We start from the raw sequence: 6802 nt of genomic DNA on the forward strand, positions 1-6802 counted from the left end.
AATAAAAGGAAATTAATTAAATACAGGGCGGGTGGTTTACTGCCATGGAAAGAATACACAATATAGAGACCTGTGCCGAAGATCCAAATGGACAAAATGAAGGTGATCAGTCATATATCTCAGCTTTTTGACAGTGAAGCATATTGTTTTTTTTTTCCGGAGGTCGACAGAGCAATTTAGACAAATTGGATGGAATTGCAAAGGTAAACACAGGGAGAGGACCTGTAATGTTTCTCTCTTTCTCTTTTTCTGTCCCTTACTCCTTTTTTCAAGGACTATTTTTTGTTTTGTATATCCTTTAACTGTATTTTCTGTGAGCAAGGAGGCGAGACCAGAAGGCCCCCTCAGATCAGAAGTCTGAACCGTGACATGACAGCAAAGTGCCTTATTTGCTTTCGCTTATGTACAACAGCAGTTCGAAAGTTTGGACAAGACCTGCTCATTCAAGGGTCTTTCTAAATGTCTGGTATTTTCTACATTGTAGACTAATAATGAAGACGTCAAAACTATGAAATAACACACATAGCAAGCAAAAAAAAGTGTGAAACAAATCAACATATGTTTTATATTTGAGATTCTTCAAAATCGCCACCCCTTTGGCCTTGATGACAGCTTTGCACACTCTTGGTTACTACGTGATTTTTTTTGAATGTGTTATTTCATAGTTTTGATGTCTTCACTATTATTCTACAATGTAGAAAATAGTAAAAAAAAATAAAGAAAAACCCTTGAATGAGTATGTGTGTCCAAACTTTTGACCTGTACTTGTATATAAACATACTTCCCTTTTTTTGCATAATACAACTTTTTTTTGAAACAACAAAAAAAACAGTCCAGGTAATAGATAGAAGGCAAGTCATCTGTGCTACGGAGCACATTGTCTCTCACCCGGTTCTGGTTTTCTCTCACCCCAAAATCATTTTTTTGAGAGGGAGGCGAGATGGGGTCATTGGTTCAAAGAATGAGGACGCCATTACAATCATTGCGACAACATTATGGCAGTAGTCAGGTCTCTTTCATACTGTAAAACGGCTTCCTAAATTGACTGTAATGATTTCTAATGTAATATAAAGGGTCACAAGTTTGATTAAATCTACCCATGCCGCTGTTATAAGAGTAAAACAAGCCACAGACTCTTTAAAATAATGTGATTTCCTGTCATCTATTTACCTAATGACTCTTTCACAGTTTAGACTGGGCTATTTCTCTGAGCCTCAGCTAGTTTGTCCACCTCTGGATGCCTAGAAAAGCACTGACCTGCCATAACCACAATCATGTAATTAGCTGCCCTGCCTCATTAGAAAACAGTACCATATTGGAAAATAAGTGACCTTAATTAATGAAAACTTTACCACGAAACGCTGAGTCACCAACCACTGACAGTCAAATGTCACTCCAGAGCAAATACGTGCCCACATTTTTTGTATTAATGATCATTTAGGAGAATAGTAGTAAGTCTGTCCGTGTCCTTGCCCGCTCTGTGACATGCTCTCCTGTTAGCATCACGTCTCACACAGTAACAGCCGATCTGATTGGCCTTTGGTCCTGTGTGCTGCTGTATTATGGGAGGCCCTGGTTGGTTCTGTCAGCACACCACTGGCCTCTAAAGGTGACAAATGATATCTGCAATGCCCAGAAGAACCACATTAGCAGTGCTTAGACTTCATCATATTGCTCGGGTCTCCCATACAGTGAGAATATGATGAACATGATACATCATTTGGCTAAGTGCTCAATGTTTACCCTGAAAAGAAAGGATTTTGTCATTAATCGTACCTGGTCCTCCAGGGTTGTCAAACCCATACCCTATCCTTGAATTGGATAAACTGATAAAAACAAAAACAAGAAGGCAACGTGACATCAGTGGCTCTGTTAGATTATCCATCAACTGCTGTGCGGTGCCTCATGGATCACATTACTCACCAAGGGTGGCTATTTAATTTGTTATATGTGACGCTGCTGCATTCCTACCTGTTGACCTTTGACTTCCACAGCAGGAATGCTGTGTGTGTGTGTGTGTGTGTGTGGAGGCTGTCTCTGGACTATCACTCACTGCTACACATGCAGGAGGGCTGGTGAGAACAGACAAGCTGTAACGTATCAATCCTGTCAATATCAATCTGGGGTGGTTTGAGCGTGGTGAGGCGGTGATCAGCACTTCCTCCGCACTTCTCCTGTGGAGTTTAAATCCCCAGTCTGTCTCCCTTCCCCCTCCTTGCTTTCCTCCTCCCCCTTCTCTCTTTCCCCCTTTTTCTCATCTTCACCTCTCCCCCTCCTTCCTTCCCTTCCATCTTCCTTGCCTCTCTCCTCTCCCAGCCTTCCACTGCCAGAGCTGTCAGCCTGTGTTCAAGCGCCTAATCATCCAAATTGATGGTGATTGGCTGTTTTGACAGGAAAGTGTGTTAGAGGTTGACACATGGGAATGGGCTTTGTGTCTGCATCCAGGGAGCTCGTTGAGGACCTCAGGGAAGATGGGAACAGACTGGAGCTCAGGTAGATTATGAGATACGGACTAGACCAGGCATTCGGAGCCTCATTGCCAACCACTACTGACTGGATCAGACAAACCATACACGACAGTGCTACATTTTTCATACCTCCCCTTGGTACAGTTAGGTCAAAGTGCCTATTTATCATAAAGCTGCTCAATATGCAGTACCGTTCCAAGGTCACTGCTAAGAATGCTTTCAAAATATATATCAAATGTAATATGTTCAATCATTTCAAGTGGAATACCTCAATAATGGTGGTATTTGATTTATTAGATATGAATATACAGCACTTTCAGGAAAAACCCATTCATCATCTGTACTTGATCTATGTATTCATGCTTGATGCATTTGTTCTTCTCGTGCTCTTGCCCCATAAGAAGAGCTTTACTGGATTGTGAGGGGATCCATCTCTCACTTGTCTCTCCTTCCCAGGTATGTTTGTCCATCTGCCCCTCTCTTCATCGCTTTCTAATGAATTGTCTGTCGGCGTACCTCTCTACCTCACCCCCTCCCGCTCCCTTTGTGGGAGACCCTGGTGCCGACTGTCGAGAAGCGAGAGTTCTTCAGGGCCCCGGTGTGGCGTAACTCATCGCCCTAACCTCAGGCGTCCACCCCCCTCCTCCCGACCGCTGGTGGTGGTGTAGCTAAAGTCAGAACATGTGGTTTTACCCCTTCCACCAGTCACGGGCGCTATGTGATTGATTAGTTGTGACTATATGACGCCACCTCTCCCTCCCTCCCCCACCTCCGTCCCAATCTCCTTCATCGCAGGCAGGCTTTACATCATACCAGGCCAGACAGACAGACAAAAATCAATTCAGGTACCCCCTGTTTGATTCTGGTCAGGGCCCCGCAAGAATAATACCTATAAGACCTATAATACAGTAATTTGTAGCGGCTGGGGTAGTGAATGGGTATTAATCAATAGTTGGGTGAGTTGGGCTGAAATTGGGGCTTTCGAGGCAGGGGGTGTGCTGGGGGTTAGGTGAATAGGGGGTTAGTATAGGGGCATGTGTTATTCCAAATGGGGGTTGTTGAATTTAGTGGCTGTGAGAGAGTGGGCTCTGACAACCCCACAGACGGACACCCTCTGTCTCTCGCAGGGGATGAATGGTAGACGAACACATACTCACGTGTATGCGCGCACACACACATACACACATACACTGTGTGCCTGGACTGGATCGCTGACAAAAGGTTTCGTCTCCCCACCCACAGTAATAGAGACACATACCTGGGTGCTGAGCCAGAGACGAGAAATAATAGACCGAGATGAAAGCAGCCTGACGTTGGTTGCCAACATCATCTCTTCTCCAATCTCTGCTCGGGTAAAACAGGAGCAGGCCATCATCCTCTTTCACAGCTGTAAGTGATAAGACAACCCCTTGTTTTTACATTGGAGAGAGGAAGGAGTCCAAAGGGAATAAACACACAGTGCAGTTTTATATAACTGAGGATGGCAGATGAGCATCAAGACTGGATCGCCTTCATTCATTCCTAGACTCTTCGACATTGACATATGTGCCTCTGAGTGGGCTGTGACGGTTGTCTTGTGGTGAATTAAGCCAATGTGCCTGTGCTGTTAATCACTGACATCCTGCCATTTGCACTTTGTTAATACTGGCTCCTCTGCTCCCACTCTGGGATTAGCTTGGCTTAATGGACTCATTAATTTCACAGCATTAGTGTGTGCTTCTAATTAGTCATCTGTTTGTAAAGGAAATCAGCAGAGATCTACCCAGCCAGGAGCTTAATGTCATGTTATACACTGTAATTGTGTGTATTAACTCGTGACAATGTTGCCTGGGTGCAATTAGTCAAACGATGGAGAAAAAAAACATTTGTGTTGGATATTGTATCAACGATGTTAGAAAAAAGGGAGTGAGCCAAGACAGTGTATTGAGGCCAGTTCTGTTTGGATTTTTTTTGGTGCTTGAGTCATCTCAGTTTTGGCAAGGCTCACTGTTTGACCACATGTCACCTTGCTACACGTCCCTCATACATAGCCAAATGCCTTCCCATTGATCGTTTACTTAAATATTAGTGTTTCGACTCCGGGGGTGTGGCGGACGGGGGGGTTCTTGTTGGCACGGGCTAATCTGCACGTGGTTTGGATGTAAAATGGGGCAGTTCACTTCAGAGGTAAATCCTAAAAGTGATTTGTGAGACTTTTCTCATCAGACGAGACTTGTTTTGGCGCAAGTCAAAATGTTTTGTTTAAAAAAATATATATTTTCGGTTAGAGAAACCAAATGGACCCGGGGGGGTGGTAATTAGCTGCGCTAGTACTTCACGATGTAGCCATGCGTCCATGTCACACCGTAATGAAGCATGAGTCTACTGCTGTTCCTCCTGCACCACTGCTTATTTGATTTCTTTACTGTAACGAAGGTCAGATGGCGCGGTGTTTACACCGGCCCAAATCAGTGACATGTTCTCTAATTATCTGCAAATGGGCTCACATCGAAAGCAGACATGAAATCAAACCTCTCATTCATTTCCATTAAAGGTCCTTGCACAATGCCTTGAGTACCAGGCCTGGTGGTTTCCCCAGCTCTCTCTGTCGCTGGTAGCAATTATCTTTTGTTGTGTTATGTTGCAATGGTTTCATGATATCTTTGTGTGGCTGAGTGACAGTCTGGGACAGTGTTACAGGTAATCCACAGCAGGGATAGGCTGTCAGAATGATGGGACACCTCACCAAAGCTATGGGTGGAAGGAGGGGTAAACAGCAAGCTGTTTATGAGGTTCTGGGTGCCTGTAAGTGAGCGAGAGAGATATACATAAAAAGGCGAGGAAGAGAGCAAAAGATATTGAAAGCAAGGGATCGTGTCTGCATGGGAAAAGGGTAGGCTTCTGGTCCTTTTGACCCAAAATGGCAAAGGATTCACCATTCACAGTCTTAATTCTTCCGACTAAAATCCAGACACTAACAGAGCTGAAGGAGACCTATGACTGTGCCCATGAATAGAGGTAAGTGAAGGGAGGTGCCTGTCATTGTCCAGTGCTATTCATGTTGAGAGAGGACAAGGCCTCTTTGATAATTCGTCTCTGGTAGCATTTTATTGGGGCTTAGCACTGGGGGGGATACTGACCTCACAATTCAGCCCAAGAGGTCAGAGGTTAAATGTATAGGATGGTGTAAAAGAGGAAGAAAGGAACAGCAGGTATTTGGGTCAGGGTGAAAGAGTGGGATAAATGAATTAATAGTGGAGTCCAAAAATAAAGTCTGAACTTGAACCCTCCCATGACCTCCAGTATCCTTGTCCACCCACATTACTATCTTTATAGAGGAATCAAAGGGTTAAGCGCATGGCCTTTGTTTTCTTGCAACGCCACAACTAAAAAGTCCACTTTAGTCTACCTAGACAATGTTATTCTGTATTCAGCCGATTTTGAGACGCACTTACATGAGCCAAGGGTGCTATTGAAACCCTTTTTCCCTTTTTTTCTTCTTTTTTTCTTTATGGTGACACACCTTTACACGTCACCGTAACGGTGGAAACCAGTGGTTGCTCCTTGTAACCAAACTCAAGCCCTGTGTCACTACGGACTGCATTATGTTTCCATGGCACAGATGGCATCAAACCTCTACGACTTCCAAGAGCCTCCAGCTCTGATTACGGCTTCCATGTTTGCGTTACACCCCCTATTTTAGCCAGAGGTCGGTGGCAACGGCTGAAAACAGCCACCACCGCAGCCGCCACCAGTCGTGGCACCAGGGTTTGGGTGGTGGAAGACTTGAATTAAACGTGAAGGCAAGAATAACAGCCCGGATTCCTACTGCCGTCGAAGGTCCCACAGCAGACAGATCAGCTAACAATAACATAGTTATTACTCTTTATTTCCTATTGCTGTGCATTCTCGACTGACAATTTTCTGTTTTTCCTTTCTTCTTTTCCCTCAACTACTTCTTGTGACCAATGTGGCCTTCGCTGAAGGAAATTGCTTTGATTTAGAGGAGATTGAAAAGGATGGGTGCTCATGAGAATTAGCAAAGAAAGCAACTAATTGTGAAAAACAAGGATGCAAGAATTCAAGAATACACATTTGCGAATACACACACACACACACGCTCCGCACTCAAGCACGCACAGACGCACGCACACACCTGCTCCTGCGTAATCTGCTCTGAATTAGACAGAGAGCCGTGTGCTGCAGTGCTTTATGTGGCCTGAAATGGGCTGATCAGGAATCCAGGACCTTACCACAAATGGACCAGACACCAGGCAACATAAAACTCAATTGGCTGATTCCTGCTCTCCATCCTGCCTTCTGGTCGTCTACCTAGTTCTCTCTCTCTCTCTCTC

This window comes from Oncorhynchus tshawytscha, linkage group LG25 (genome assembly GCF_018296145.1).
Source record: "Oncorhynchus tshawytscha isolate Ot180627B linkage group LG25, Otsh_v2.0, whole genome shotgun sequence".
Taxonomy (NCBI): Eukaryota; Metazoa; Chordata; class Actinopteri; order Salmoniformes; family Salmonidae; genus Oncorhynchus; species Oncorhynchus tshawytscha.